This window comes from Grammomys surdaster, unplaced genomic scaffold, assembly GCF_004785775.1.
Source record: "Grammomys surdaster isolate TR1022 unplaced genomic scaffold, NIH_TR_1.0 67, whole genome shotgun sequence".
Taxonomy (NCBI): domain Eukaryota; kingdom Metazoa; phylum Chordata; class Mammalia; order Rodentia; family Muridae; genus Grammomys; species Grammomys surdaster.
In genome coordinates, this window is record NW_021604569.1 from 8,694,139 (window position 1) to 8,711,102 (window position 16,964).

Genomic DNA, 16,964 nt, shown 5'->3' on the forward strand with positions numbered 1-16,964 from the left:
CCAAATAGTTCAGATGCTTATTAATAGGGTAATGTAATCAACTTAAGTTCTAAGTAACTTGAATGGTATCCTTCTAAAAGATGTATTCATTTGGAACCTATGAATGTGACCTTATTTGGAAAAGGGATATTTGTAGATACAGTTAAGGATCTTGGAATAATATTCTTATTAGAGTAGGCAGTAAGTCCGGTGACACCATCTACATATGAAACAAAGAAAACAAAACAACAAAGAAGCAAGGAAGTAGGCAGAGATTAAAGTCCTGCTGTCACAGCCAAGAAATACCTGGAACTAGAAGAAATGATCAGTGGGTATAACTGCCAATACAATGTCTCTCTACAAATAAAACAAGCAACGGGCTTTGTACTCATTTTGAAAAAAAAAAAAATGATCAGTATATGTAGAGGTGGGCACATCCCTGAGCACAGTCACTTTAAAAATATCATGCTTCTTCTTGTATCATATGTTCAAAATTGACAAATCTCCCAAGTGGAGCATTAAATATATATGAGATTATAATGAGCAAAGCTTACTCCATATCACCTAGAAGACAGAGTCAGAGTGACTAAGCAGTTTTATGGAATGTGACCCCATGGGATGAACATTGGACACATCTGAGTGTAAACCTTGCCCATTATATAATCTCATATATGCAGATACTGTTTTGAACACGTGATATGTGAAACGATGTTCAGGAATGTGCCTGCCTCCTCATGGGAAAATCACTCTTTCTTCCCAAAGGAAGATGCATGATTTTCTCAAATGAAAGCCCTTACTGTCTTTATTTGGAGAGAGGCATTGCTTGAAAACTTACCCCCAATGTTCTCATTGCTTGCACAAGAAGCAATAAGAAGCATTTCTTCTCTCTTTTGCCTTCTAATTGTGCCTATCACCTTTATGGTAACCATGAGGTGAACCCACTGTGTGTGGTTAAAATACCAAGAGACTGTACACCAGAGCATCATGTAGTCTTAAAAAACTTGGTTTTATTCTTGAAGGTCTAACCATCAAAGGGTCTAATCGGATAATTTAGGGACTCTGGGGTAAGAGTCTCTGAAACTAGAAAGCCAAGGCTATCAGTCAAAAAGGCTTTCTATTTCCTTTAGAATAAAATCCCCAGTCTCCAAAGAGCTCCCAGAGCCCTGATAGTGAGAACCAGCATTCCCTCTGCTCTTCCTCTCTCACAGCTTCCTTTAACAGGAAGGATTCTGGCTTTTAAAAAAATTCTTCTAGGGGCAGTCTGGGAACCTGGAGATAAAGAGAAGCCACCAGGATAACTTAGGCAATAAATCCTTTACCAAATTCCTGAACTAGGAGAGTGGTAGAATGAAGACATCAACTCCCGGAAAAAATGTTTATGGGAACTCAGGGCCACACAATACAGCAATGAAAATGAATGAAGACAGACGGCATTAATGAGCGTTACAAAGCAGTGCTGAGCAGAAGCAGGGCACAGAAGTCCATGCACAGAATGACTTCTTTCTGGTAAAGTTCAAAGCATGGAAAGGAAACAGCAAAGCCAATGGCTTGAGAATAATTATCAAAGCAAAGACAAACAAGCGATTATCCCAGGAGTCCAGTTTATGGTCACCTTCACGGAGAAGAGGCATCTGGGGGCATCTGGTTGATGCTCTGGGGATGGTAACTATGTATGTTGTTAACTGGGCACTAAAATATATATAAATGATCTCTGATCTCTATCTATCTATCTATCTATCTATCTATCTAATCTATCTATCTCTACACACACACACACACACACACACGTGTTTTCCTTGTAATATTTTATCACAATTTAAAACAAAGCCCAAATGTACAACATTATTCTACAGAAACAGTTGACATACGCTCGAGAGTGAATAAGAATAGGAAGTGCAAGACAAAAGACCTGGAATTAAATAGTCTACAGTTCAAATTGTGATTCTGTTACTTGGTCACTTGGCTTTGAACAAATTATGTAACTTCTTTAGGTCTCCAGTTTTATTAGAGAAACTAACAGAGCTATTGCCAGCATTGATTTTTCACTCTTTCTTACTGATTGGTCAGTCAGTGAGTCTCCCTAAAATTGCTAAACTCATCATACACATTCTGACTTTCTGTACTGTATAAATGACCATGAGAGCAGCTACATCCTGACAGGCCAGGCGGCTTATGTCTCTAACACTGATCAATCAGCCAAGCAGAGGATGTTAAGTTGGCTTTCCGAGCCAAGGGGTTCCCAGGCCTGTTTCACAGTCTTGGTGGCTTCATTAGAATACAGCATGCTAGGTCCCATTTTCAGAGATCTGACTCACAGGCTGACAGTTACGGTTCGAAAATTGCATTTCTCACAAGTGAGAACAAGTTCCCAGGTGATGTCATTGCTTTTGGCTGGAACAACATTTCAAGAACTACTATTTCACTGAAAATTGGACAAGTTGGAAAATTGGGTCCCTCACTGAGACAGGAAATTGTTCTCCAGCTTTCCATGCACAGGAGAGAGACTGCTTTCCCAGGCACTCAGGAAGAGAGAGACCACAGCCCCTTATAACAGGCTGAGTGTTTTCACACCTACCTTCTCCTGCAGACAGCTCATGTCTATCCTCTGAAACACAGATTGCTTCAAGGGGTCTCTGAGGGCTGTGTTTAGTCCCTGAATTGCTCCAGCAAGGAACTTCTCAGGAATGCCTCTGAGAGTTAAGAGAGATTTTTCAAAAGCTGAGATATTCAGAGCATCTAGTGCACAGTTAGCTGTTTCTGTTATAACTTGAACTTTCTTTGAGATGTTTGTGAAGATGAAACACTGTATCACAACAGAACATGAGATGTACAAGAGATAAGCATATCTGTCTGGCAGGATGATAGCATAGTAAAGACGGAACATTTAATGTTTATAATATATATATTTTAAAATCATGACTTAAGGCCAAAATGAAGAAGTTTTATAAAAACAGAACCAAAATTAAGTAGTTTTATAAAACAATCCTGGAGCATTTAAGTTTCTGGAGCACCTTTTGGGAAACTGAGTTGTGACAGTTTGAAATCTAGCTAGACAGTATTCCAAATGTCAGCAGCTAGCTGGCATGTGGAGACCAGCCTCTGTGAGCAGGCAGTAAGCACATGCTGAGCTTGTGACATGCTTGGCAGCACCTCTCATTCTTTAAACACATGGTTCCAAAGTTTCTAAACAGTTGTTTGAACCTTGACTCTGCCTCCCTTGTGACAGGGTGGAGGGACTTATTTTGCAATGCCTCATTAAATATCTTAGGCACTTGCTTTACATATACACATGCACACACACGCACACAAGCACACATGTCCTTTTGAGCAATTTTTTTGTTTTGTTTTGGTACAATCTTATTCTTTAGTATTTATATCTCAGCTATTCATTCAAAATATGATTTCCATGTCTTTTCTACTTTATTCTCAGATATTTACACAAATTCTACAAATCCTAGAGTCTTAAAGTATAAACAAATAGGAAAAAGTCTATACATACCTATAAACCTCAGCACTTCCGAAGTGGTGTGAGAGATCGAGGCAGGACTACTGGAAGTTTGAGGCAAACCTGGTCTAGTAAGCTCTTAGCCAGGCAGGGTGATAAGTGATACCATGTCTCCAAAAACATACACACACACACACACACACACACACACACACACACACATATACATATATATAAAATCAGGAAGATGGTTCAAACTGACAACCTGGCTTGCCTTCTCTCCATCTGGCTCTCTATGTTCAACTATGAGTTCATCAATAATTGACATATCTATTGCTGAAGTTAGAGTCTATATAAGCTAAAGTCCATCAGCTAGTGACCAAACCTTTAACAAAGGGACTTCAGGACATTTTTATACTCAAGCACATTTTAAATTCAGAGATATTCAAACCACATGAAAGTGAGTCACAAATGTCATTGATATTAATTAATATCTTCTCCCTAAACACATCAGCAAAACCAAAATACCGAAGGTCATATTTGGTTAAGTAAATTTTGAATTCAATTCAGTCTTTTAAAAGACGTACTGGTATGAAGAAACAAATGATTATTAAACATTAAATGAGTACATTGAAATAAAAACATATTAGGTCAAAAAGCTTAGTGAGAGAGAAGTGAAAGACAGTTCAACAATAAAATGAAAGGATAATTGGTTAAACATCTTGAAAAGAATAATCATTTAAATTGGTATCTTCTAACCATATCAGTAAGTTAAAAAAAATCTAAGCATACTGAGTTATGGCTTTTAAAATTTACTATTAAAGAGAATAGTAATAATTTTGTTCATTTTTAATTTGCTTTTCATTTATGTTCTGGGTCAATTGATATAAATAATTTTTTAATTATAAAAGTCAATGAGAAAAAGAGCAAGAGGATATATCAGAAGTGGGTGAGCAACAATCTCTGGCTTAGACAAAAGGATGGGCTAGGAAAGGAAACATAACATTTATTAATGGGCATAGCCGCTGTGTTAGTCAGCTTCCCACTGCTGTGATAAAATACCCTACATAAGCAGCGCCAAGGAGAACAGGTTGATTTCGGGCTGTGGTTTCAGGGCTTCCCATCCATGGTCGCTCAGCTCCAGTGCTGTGGACCTGGTAAGACAGAAAGTCAAGGTGGGAGTGTGGTGCTCCCAGAACGGTGGCTAGGATGGAAATTGGAAGAAAAGGAGCTGCAGTTCCAGGATTCTCTTCAAAGGCATATTCCATAACTGGATTTTCTTCACAGACCCAAAGCCTTCAACTTTCCACCGTTGCCATCTCTCAATGGCACTACACATGGGCGTCTGAGCCTTCACATGCTGGCTTTTGGGGGACCCAGTGCAACCAGAAGTGGTAGTGTAAAGATGAATCCCAACTCTTGGGAGGTAAAGCGAGAAGGATCAACGCCAGCCTCTTCATGTGGCAGAACCTTTCCCTTATGAATAAAGATTTTAGGGGACCAATCACTAGGCGAGGAGTATGCGGGACTTCCGGGTTGGAGAGAGGAAGGGGGGAGGGAGGGAGAGAGGAGGGGAGGGAGTAGGGGAGGGGGAGAGATAGAAGGAGAGGGGGGAGGGGGAGGGGGGAGGGGAGAAGGAGAGGGAGAAAGGGAGGAGGAGAGGGAGAAGGGGAGAGGGGTAGAGGGGAATAAGGGGGAAAGAGGGAGAGAGAGAGAGAGGCGGAGAAAGAGAGGCTGCAAATAACTAACAACTGGCCCCTGGTTTAGATGGCGAATTCACAAGGATTTGCCACCAAAAGATTTATATTTAATATGACTTACAAGATTAAGATGCTAGTTGTTGCACCCAGTGATTGTATTACCTGTTGATTCTCAGCTAAGTTTGTGTGGTGTTTTTTTTCACACGCCAACTCAACTGGGTTCTAGAGAGAAAGGTACTGCGGCAAAGCATGAGTTTACAAGAAGTGTACCCCAAAAGGCCGTGGGAATTTGGAAGCATGGGGCTCACATGGTAGTGACCTGTCAGTGGGAACTTAGTGAGTCGGGTGTAGAGATTCCGGAGCTTCAAGCATAGATTGATTTTTTTTTTAATATTTCACACTACATCTACATAGCTACCTAGAAAATTCAAGGTCAGCCTGGCCTACATGAGAATCTATCTCAAACAAAAACAAACAAACAAACACCTTACTGGAAAGGGGTATTGTCATTTTTGTGCTATTGTGAACAAATACCCAAGGGAGGAAAAGTCATTTTGTCTTGGCTCAGTTTTAGAGGATAGAGCCATGGCAGGGAAGGCACGAGCCCCTGGGCAGCTTCCATCGACAGTGGCTGAACATGCAGTGGTGGCTCATTTACATGGAGCAGGCCATGAGGCAGTGAGCATAGGCTCCAACCAAAAGCTGGCTTAACCTTCGAAGTCTCACCACGATTGATTTTCTTCCGCTGGTGTCCACAGGTTGACAAAATAGCACCGAGTCAGGACCAGATTTTTCAAATGTAGGAGCTGGTGGGGGTCATTTCAGATTCAAACCTTCACAGCAAAGAACATTAAGCTGTTAATATTGGTTGACTCAACACAATTTCAGTAATCATTTTCACAACATTTTGGTAAATGTTTTGTTTAAGCTTCTTATTGTTATTTAAAGATGGTGTCATCCTACTCCTGGTTCTTTAGGGACTTCCACTGAAGTTAGTACTAGAACACAGGAGAGACTCAGGAGCACAGTAACTGAGAGCTGCTCTCTCCTCTTTCTCTGCGCGTATGGCCCTCTCTCCTCTCCGCTGACACATGGTTTTAGATTTTCTCTATGTCTAGAACAAATGAGCCGAAATTGTCCTCATCGTTCAGGAATCGAGGTGGAGACTCCATTTCAACAACGTGCTTTGTAAATGTGGTGGGGGAAGGGAACAGAAATGGACACTGACACTTGCCTTTAGAAACACCTGCCACAAAGTGATACTTATCACTGCTGCTCACATGTCACAGGAGAAGCAAGGCACATGGATGCTGTTAACGTCAACATCGGCAGGGAAGAACATAGCTTGCCCAATGGCCAGGAAGAAATCCGAGACATTTGTTAACAGTTCTTACTTAAGCTTTCCTCGCTTTCATCTCTGCGTGCTTACTTGAATTTTTTTTTTTTTTCTGGAACAGAAGTGGCTTTATTCTAGAGTCTTTCCCCCAAGCTAGCTGGAGTGCTAACGTGAGAAGGGAGTCCTACAGACAGGCTGAGCAAACTATAGGGATAGCTAAGCCTCCACAGCCTGTCCATTAATGATGCAGATGTGATGAACGATATCCTGGATGGCTCGGGATGGGGTGTCCTGGCCTCCAATGTCTGGGGTATGCATATTTTCATTGTCCATGGATGCTAAGACAGCTTTGCGGATGGAAGTGGCATAGAAGTGGGGCTTGAGGTGGTCTAGCATCATACAACTTGCTAACAGTATGGCAGTAGGGTTAGCAATGTTCTTATTGGCAATACTTTTGCCTGTGTTCCTTGTAGCTGTCTCAAATACTGCATACATATGACTATAGTCCAACTAGCCCTCCAACAACAGATGTTGTTGACAGTGTTACCATAGAGATTAGGCATCACCATGACATCAAACTGCTGAGGCCGGGGTACCAGCTGCATTGTTCGGTTGTCCACAATCATGCTGTCAAAGGCGATCTGAGGATAGCAGGTTGCTACTTCCCTGCAGCACTGGAAGAAGAGTCCATCACCCAGTTTCCTGATGTTGGCCTTGTGCACAGCTGTCATTTTCTTATGCCCACTCTCCTGGGCCAGCTTGAAAGCATATTCAGCAATGCGCAGGGACTTGTCTTAGGTGATAATCTTCAAGCTCTCCACCACTCCCACTATGCTCTCATGCTCCAGGCTGCTGTACTCGCCTTCTGTGTTTTTCTGTATAATAAGGATGTCTATGTCCTTGTGCCTGGTCACCACTCCTGGTAGGCTCTTACAGTGGATGACGTTGGCATAGAGGTCCAGGTTGGTGCGAAGGATGTTGTTTCAGGATATATGGGATGGTGACAGGTTAAGATTTGTTTCAATGTTGCCCTTCAGGGCCATGACAGCCTTGCAGTCCTCCTCATGAGTGTTGGAGCTTACTGCATCTCTTAAAAGTCCACCAGCACACATGTATGCCTGAATACAGACTTAACATGCAATATAAGCTCCAGGCCAACGACACCCCCTGGGATCATAGTCACTGTATGTCACCCACCAAACTTAGCAGATGGAGGTGAGGAAATGTTCCTTCCTGGGACCTCACGGGCAGCCAGAACCTCCCAAGGATGGGAGAGGAGAGGTGGCTTGAGCATTGCCTTTGCGGCACTGCCAGCAGCTATCGCCATCTTCAGCACTGTGAGGACCTCCACAGGTCAACACATTAAGCATCCTGACTTGAACTTCTCATAAATATGCATTAACTTAAAAGTTACAGCCCAATAGTGTAGGAGGAGCTAAGGTGGGAGGAGTAAGGAGAGGAAGAGAAGGAGTTGGGAGAGGAAGAGAAAAAAGGAAGAAGAAGAGCTAGAGAGGGCAGAGATATAGGAGGATGGAGAACCACACAGGTATGGAGAGCACACGTGGAGAACAACTTATATACTTATAATTAGGTTAGCTAATTGGAATACAACTCTCTTTGTATGGGCATCTTGTTATTAATCATTATCAAACATATAAAGCCTTTGATTAATCTATAAGAATTAGAGTCTCATTCTCTTACTGGGCCCGTGTGGATGGCAGAATGGTCTGGGCAATGCCCTGCCTTGCGGAGACAGCGTGGAAGATTGGCAGAGCCATCTCTCACGCTGGCATCTAGTGGGTGGCAGGGCTGGTGTTTCTGGCAGGCCAATTCTAGCTGCATCATTCACATGGCCTCAGGCTGAGAAACATGGCGGCTGGGCTAGGCAGAGCCGCTGCAGCTTAGATAGTCAGATGAATCAGAGGCCAGTTTTAAATAATTACTACAACACAATAGGATCTCCTTTTTAAAACAAATATTAGCAAATACTGACACAAAATAATACAAACGAACAGGGTCACAGAACACACACATTTTGTTCAATTAAGTGTCAGCTAAGAATATCAGATGCATAGTCTGACAAATTTTCTTTTGAGGTAAAATAGCCATTTAATGTAAAACAACTAATGCCCAGTAAGTAATAGATACATTACCACAGTCTGGTATTATAGATATTCTAAATGACTTTTGTAACTTTAGTTCCTTCTTAGCCTTTCTAACACTTCTACTAATAGATATATCTAGTGGTTAAACCTTGAAAGGCTATTTTTTAAAATATATTACTCGTATATCAGGCTTTTTTAAAAAAATCAACTTTCTTGAAAAGTCTTTTAGAATTACTATTTAAAAGTATTTACCTTACTTCTTCAAAATAAATATAGAGAAATTTATTATTAGTAGTATTACTATTATCACCATTGCTACTTTAGTGGGTTGTGGGTTTTTGTTTTTTTCTTGAGGTAGAGTCATGCTAGGTAGTTCAGACTTACCTCAAACTTACTAAGAAATCCAAGAAGAACTTAAACTCTCAGCTCTCGGCATCTTAAGTGCTGAGATTACAGCACAAGCAATCATACCTAGCCAAGACAAATAAGTAAGTGCAAAGAATAGACTATTTATAACTCGTGATTTAATTTTTTGGATATTCATCAAAATTACATGTCATGCAAGATAGTAAATTTCATGCAGTATATGGTATCCATGATTTGGAGCTGCCAAGATGGTTCAGTTCTGCCAGCCCTAAAAATCCCCAGGATCCATATATAGAAAGAGAGAACATACTCCTCCAGGTTTTCCTCTAATCTCCACATATGTGCCATAGTACATTTGAATGTACACACACACACACACACACACACACACACACTTACACATACCGATACACACACTTATAATCACACACACATTTACACACACACATACAGTCACACACACATACCTACATGCTCACAGGTATACACACACTGATACACATGATATACACACATATATACACACACACACACACATATAGTCACACACTCATACACACACACACACACACTCTTCTTTTTTTTAAAAAGATTTATTTATTTATTTATTTATTTAATGTATATAAACACACTGTCCTTGAAACACCAGAAGAATGCATCAGATCCCATTGCAGATGGTTGTGAGCTACCATGTGGTTGCTGGGAATTGAACTCATGACCTTTGGAAGAGCAGCCAGTGCTCTTAACCATTGAGCCATCTCTCCAGCCCCCACACACACACTTCTTATTCTTAAACTTTTCCTTCCTGGCTAACCGATGGTACATCAGTTTATCATTTTCTTTCTCAAGAAAATACTCATTTATTAGGAATGTACTACATGCATTGTAGAAACTTAAGAGTTTGAGATTTTATATTTCAAATACGTTTTAATTTATTATGATGAAAGTATAGGTTTTTAAAACTCAAATTACAGCAATAAGTAGAAAAATTAAAGATAAAAATGCAGCCTGAGAAGTACCAGCCTGATCACCGTCCCAGAGCTGGCTCGACCTCCACCTATTGATCAAGATCAATACAACAAACTTTCATTCAAAAAAGTGATAAACACATCACAATTTTCAATCTGATTCTTCCTTTTTTCTTCTTCTTCTTTGACATCCCACATGTTACATCCCTAAAGATCAATTTCACTCTGACAGTTTGAAACTTACTCCCCTAGAAACAGATATATCAAACTATTTTCTGCTACTCTGACAGTTAGCTCTGAGGTTTAGAGTAATACAAACACATTTTCTCTCTCACTTCTGCTCTTCACTTAAAAAGAAAAAAGTCTCCATACTGAAAATGAAAAATGAGAATAAAGCCTAATCTCAATGCTTCAGATTTCATCTGTTAGTCTATTCGAAAGCTTGAAAGAAAATAGTTTAAGCTTTACCTCTTGACCCACTGATATTAACATCTCTTAACTCCTCTATGATAAAAGATTAACAAATTCTCAAATTTTCCCTTCCTTCCATGTTTCAACCATCATTATCAATACCATGACTTTTACATGCTCACTATTTATTTTTGAGACAGGGTTTCACTGTGCAACCCTCACTGGCCTAAAACTCACAGATTCTGTCTCGGCTTCCTGAGTGCTCTGATTATGTTTAGTATTTATGTTTGCTATTAGAGTAATTGCCATCTTTAAGTTTGCTTTAAAATTGGGGATTTTTTTCAATATCACAATTTTGTTCATTTATGAGCTATAAGATCAAATGGTATGAAACAATTTGTGAAAAGGGAAATGTAAAGCATTTTTATTAAACTCAAACTTACTGAAAGAGACTCTCCTGGGTGCCAGTGTCAAACAGAGCCCGCTATGTTCACTGTTTACTCTTAATCACTAACACTAACACTTTAACCTTGTTTCGTCTTTGGACAACTACTTATCATTTTTTTCTCTTAGTTTACTAATGATTTCAGTTGCCTATGATCTTGACAACAGGAAAACTCTTGTCACTCTAGAGTACACATCAAAGGTTTGTTTTTAATGGTGCTGGGGATTGAGCACAGGTTTTATGCTTGCAAAGTCAAATAAAACTTATCTACATCCCTCTAGTCTTGGATTTTTAATCAAGGTTTTTGTGAACATAAAACTATTCTTAAAGGCATTTTTTTTAGGAATCCTGTAACATCCTGTTTGTTGCTACTGATAACTTTGGAAGGCCTCAATATTGCTTCTGAAATATCTTTTGTCTGCATTCTTAGGGTAGACCTTTATGAGGTTCTTACTACTAAGATTTCATTATCAGGCCTCACATTTTTTTGAGTTCTTCTTTACTTACACAAGTAATTCATTTCTTCCTGAAAAGGTGCATTGGGGTGGAGTGGAGTCAAAAACAAGTGAAAAAAACAAACAAACAAATTAACCTAATTTGTCCTCATTCTGAGTATTTTGTTTGTTTGCAGAATTCAGCAACCTAGTAGGTCACATGCATTCCAGATGAGTAACACATTAGTCTAGGTCAGTCTCCCCATCATGCATTGCTCTTGAAATGGTACCTGCCAACTTTGTACTTGCTTGGCTGTCTTCTCTTGTTCCCAGCTTAACTGAGCTCTCATAACTGCCCATTTCTGAAATGCTTTTTCTGTGCTCTGTATCACACACCACTATGCTGAATTTTTCTTTTAAAATTTTTTTTGAAATTGAAATATAATTACATCATTTCCTCCTTCTCTTTTCTCCTAGCAGCCTCTCCTATAAAACACTCAATCTCTACTCATATTGCTCTCTCTTTGAAGTCACAGCATCTGGCTTCTTCAAGTTTTGGTAAACCTTAATTATCTGTATAAAGTTATTTGTAGGTACATGATTTCAAGGTAGAGCGCTGGGTGTTGATAACCAACAGAGGGACTCTTCCATAGGGAAGACTTCTTTCTTCCCCTCTCTACATTTCTTAACTGCCTGTAGTTCTTTGTCAAGGGCTGGTGTCCCATGGCATTTCTACCTTCTGCATTGATATGTCTGTAGAGTTAGACTTTTCAAAATCTACTTTAGTAAGGGTTCTTCAATGCTTCAACCTTCATTCTAGTGTACTACCCACCAAAGGTAGTGGAAAAGAAAGGTTAATAGGGCAAAGGGGGATGCAGACTTCTTTAGAAATAGTTTTTTGGGGCAATTTCAATCTTTGTTGTCAGCAATCCAGTCCTCTAGCAAAACACCATCACGAATTAGCAACTGATAAACTGGCAATTTGATTCAGAAGAAACCGGTAGTTTCTACCAATTGTCCTGGGCCTAAGTCCACTAAAGTGACAAGAAGCCACCAGTATACCACAAAAAGTTCTTTGGGGAGTTACTCTCTATGAAATCATTACAAGCAAAGATCAGCAACGTGATGCAAGGCAAAACAATGCTAGAGCACTATTAGCAAAGATTAACAAGGCAGAGCAAGGTAAACTAATGCCACAGCCTCCTCCCACTGACTGTGGGGTCATAGTTATATTCTTTCTAAACATCACACATCTGCTTCAACAAAACATCCATTCATCTGTCTGCCCCAGCAAAACATCATATGACATAACTGAGTTTCCAAAGAAGACAGAAATTTCCACTTCACATGTTTGTTGGTATCATCTTTGGTCAGTCTTGCTTAGGCTTGGTAGGTGCAGCTTCCCTGAAGTTTCTAGATGGAACAGTTTTACAACAGATACCCAGTTCTCCTGGCTCTTAACTCTTCCTCGCTGACTTTTATGAGCTTCTTCTCCATGTGACCATACTTTAGAGTTTCTGTACTCTTTTCTGCTCTTTCTGTCTTCTCCCTCTATGATCTTACTCATTCTCGTGCTTTAAAACCATCTGTTGGCAATTCCTAAATTTGTATCAATAAGCTAGACTCCCCTTCTGGGTTCCAAACTCACAATTTTAAATATCTCCTGACATCCCTTCAAATGTCTCCCAGGCATTTCAAACTCAAAACAACCAAAATAAATTTCTTTCTAAATCTGGCTCTCCCTTAGCCTTTAGCATTTCAATGTAAGCTCCTAGTAGCTCTTCCGTCTTCTCTTTCATATCTCATTCTCTTCTCACCCAATCTGTCACCGATTTGTGCTATTTCCACCTTCAGAATGTCTCTGGCCTCTTGTTTAAAATGATGAGTGTTTTCCACCGTATTTGGAGTAGAATCCCCCACAGCCAGGCCTGTCTCTGGTGTCTTCCTACCTTTTCAAGTTCATCTCTTAGCTTTTGACATCTTCACTTATACATCCTCACCTCAACTCTATCATCTCCCACACAAAGTTCTCCTTCTACCTTAGAGCTTCTGTATTTACTACTCTGCCTGGCATCCTTTTTTCAGGTCTTTATGATACATGGATAAATAGCTTCCTCTTGTAGGTTTTATTTGAAATGTTCTAATTGGGGCTCGGTATGGTGCCTGGAACATAGTAGGTTCTAACAACTTTCTTTCAGTGAGTATGTGAAATTGTGCTCTGAAATTTTATAGAAACATGAAAAGGAAAATAGTTTAATTTTTCTAGTTTAGATTTTTGCAAGTACATTTTATCTGAAAACTTATGTTTTCTTTTATATTTTCTTGTATCATTTATTTCTACTTCCTGACATTTATTATTCTCTAATTCTTGGACATCCACCCAACAAATCAGATTTAATTCTTACCCTATTACTCCAGAATTGATGGGAAAAAAAACTGAACTAAAAGGGGGGAGGGCACTAAATATCTATCATTTGAAAGACCAAGGCCCCAAAATTGGAAGTCTACTGTCCAGCCACTACTGTATTCCCACCCTTATCTAGTCCTGTTCTTATCGCCAGAACACTAAGGAAGGACAGTAAGAAAAGAAACTGTTAGAATTATTTAAAGTCACAGTACAGCATCATGTGTTCTCTCTCTCCAATTCAGGAGAGACGTGAAAACTGGAATTACTCCTTACAAGAGGGGAAGGCCAGAGCCAACCTTGACTGCCCAATATTGATATACCCAGTGCTACTTTAAATACAGAAAGAGAGTCAGAAACAGTGTTTATAAAGACCATTTGGTATAGCAAGGAAGTAGGACTTTCCGATAAATTCCTTGAAAAAAAAAAAGTAGGGCCTATGTCCTACTGATGCTAATGTTCTGCCTAAGAAAACATTGCTTAGGTCAAAGAAAATTTTTTTTAAAAAAAAATTAAAGCAAGGTATTTTAAATTATATGTAAAACTGCATTTTTGTAATCAAAACCTATTTTATTCCATTTAGGAATCTCAAAAGCTCTACCCCTGAAGATCAAATCTTGACATCCAGGGCACCAATTTAACAAGAAAGGTGATAAAAGGCCTTTTCTTCCTCAGAAGGGTTGAAGAATTGAGTTTAGAGGAGGCAAATGTGTGGGCTGGAAAATACAGCCGCTGTGTGGGAAGATTAGGGAGCTCTAGGGCAGCAAAAGTAAATGATTATGAGTTGCTTCTTCCCTGATGCCACAGTTATAGTATATTAGCTACACTTCACAGGGTAACAATACACTAGTAAACACAGCTTGGCTGTGTAATTCTTCTATGGGACTTACCTAGATCACTCATGGCTCGTCAGGCAGTTTGACTACAGCTAGTAGCCTGAAATGAATTCTAACATATGTTCAATAATTTGTACTGTCTGGACTAAGGCAGTAGCTTTCAACCTGTGGCTCGTGACCCCTTAGGGGTCACTTATCAGATATCCTGCATATCAGATATTTACATTACTGTTTTCATAGGAGCAAAATTTCAGTTATGAAGTAACAACAAAATAATTTTATGGTTCGGAGTCACCACAACATGAGGAACTGTATTAAAGGGTTGCAACACTAAGAAGGTTGAGAACCACTGGACTAAGGGATAGCACCTGGAATAAAGTATCTTTTTGCACATGGCCTATGATTTTCCCATAGGTCAGAATGACTTTCTTCGTGCAGTATTCTCAAGCAGTAAGCAATCAATGGTTGAAAGCTGAAAAGCTGTTTCTTCTTTTTTTCTGAAAGGCTTCCTAAGCCCAAGGCTTAGCATTTATTTAACATCATTTCTATTGCATAAACTTACTGGGAAAGTAAGTTTTTCATATGTTTTTCATCCCAAAGTGATATTGCAAAGAAGCAGAGAGCGTGTCACCAATCAGCCAGTGGAGGTTTCTCTTGTTCTACCTGGATAGAAATCAGGGACAGGTAGAGAGTAGCCCTTTAAGTGCTGGTTTCTGCCTTTTCATTTCCCTCAGTGTGCAGAACCGCAAACTGACAGCAGCAGGTAGGGAAGCAGCAGTAACTAGTCCCCTTTATGCTACAGTCCATGAGCATGCACACACAATGTCACTTGATAAGTCACTGAGCAAGTTTCTTTTGTGTACCTCCTGCATGCCAAGTATTATATACTTTGGGGATATAAAGAAAGATATGCGTTACTAACAAGAAATTTTGCTTAATTCCTAAATTTCTGAAACTAGATACTAGACTATCACATGGGTTCACTACATTAACGAAAGAGCCACTTAAAAAAATAAAGGAAATGGTTAACATAATTACCTAAAGACAATGCCTAAGTAGAATTTCTACTATAGAAAAAAACTATACCATACCCAGTTTATTAAGCAATAAATTTAACTAGGGATATACCCGTCTTGGCCCCAAATTACTTTTAGAATAAGGAAGAATACAATTACAGTCTTACAAACATATGCAAATGTAAATTTTTGTCTGGATTCTTTTTCTTTTATTATTCTATTGCTGTGTTTATACCTTTATCTCATCTCTCCCCCCATGCTGGTCTGTGTTAAGAAAGATTTACTTATCAACACCTGAAAGACTGAATCTTTATTGCTTCAAATACAATCCTCAATAACCTCATTCCTATTGTTTGAATTACTTCAGTCTTAAATTTGTTACTGTACAAATCTGCAAAGTGAGCATGTCAATAGCCTGTTGATGTCTAGTGTTTTTCTCGAAGTCTCTAGAATGTTCGGACCCCAGAGCTGCTCTCCTGCTAACTCATCTCATTTTAGTATCTCTTCCATCTTAGCTCCCAGCAGTGGCGGGAAGAGTAAGCTTAGAATTGTCTTTCGAAATAGCTTACAGCTATGAAGCTCAAGAATGGGTTTTTAGGTTATAGGGCAGGCAAGTCAGGGACACCCGGACTGGTTGCCATCAACCAGTGGCTAGCAACCTTTAACAGAGGTTCCTGGCTGAAGTAATGAAAATACCCAGTAGTTCCATAGGCCTTTCCCCAGTATGCTCAGTAGTTGGTTTCTGAGTCCCACAGTCATATTCCTCTACAACACATTTGCCAACTTAAAAAAAAAAAGTTATTAGACTCCAATGTACTTTCAATCTTTTTATACATATTTAAATGGTTACAAAAGAAATTATTTTTACAAACTTCTTCTTTACCTATTTTCTAAATTTTCTCATGAATGGTACCTGTTTTCTTTTCTTTTTTTTTTTCTTTTTTTTTTTTTTTAAAGATTTATTTATTTTATTTATGAATACTCTGTAGTAATCTTCAGACACACACCAGAAGAGGGCATCAGATCCCATTGCAGATGGTTGTGAGCCACCATGTGGTTGCTGGGATTTGAACTCAGGACCTCTGGAAGAGCAGTCAGTGCTCTAAACCGCTGAGCCATCTCTCCACAGCCCGGTACCTGTTTTCTGTATACACATTACCACAAAGTGGTAGCTTAGAACAACATATATTCTCTCCCCAGTCTAGAATAAGTTTCTCTAAGTGTGACTCAGTGTCAAAAATTCTGCCTACTATTATTGTAGGAGAGAAAGGTACAGAAAATCACTTTAAGGTTCTAGAACATTATGGAGGCTACACAATGTGTAGCAGAATCAGATTCGCAGCACCGTTTCCAAATGTACATGAAGCAACCAAGGGAGAGCTTAGGTTTCAAGGGAGGTCACATGTGAGGCAGGCAGCAGACCAGGAGGGAAGGAGTTCCTAAGCCTCTGGAATGCTAGACAATGCTGTCAAAGGTTAAAGATGATAAGCATGGGACTACTGGGTGAAGCTATGAGAGT

The 16,964-nt window shown here is 39.5% G+C and overlaps 1 pseudogene; it reads right to left on the bottom strand.

The window, feature by feature from the left end:
* Positions 1-6,676: 6,676 nt before the first annotated feature.
* On the bottom strand, positions 6,677-14,496 carry LOC114630570 (annotated as a pseudogene).
* Between the last annotated feature and the right edge of the window lie 2,468 nt (positions 14,497-16,964).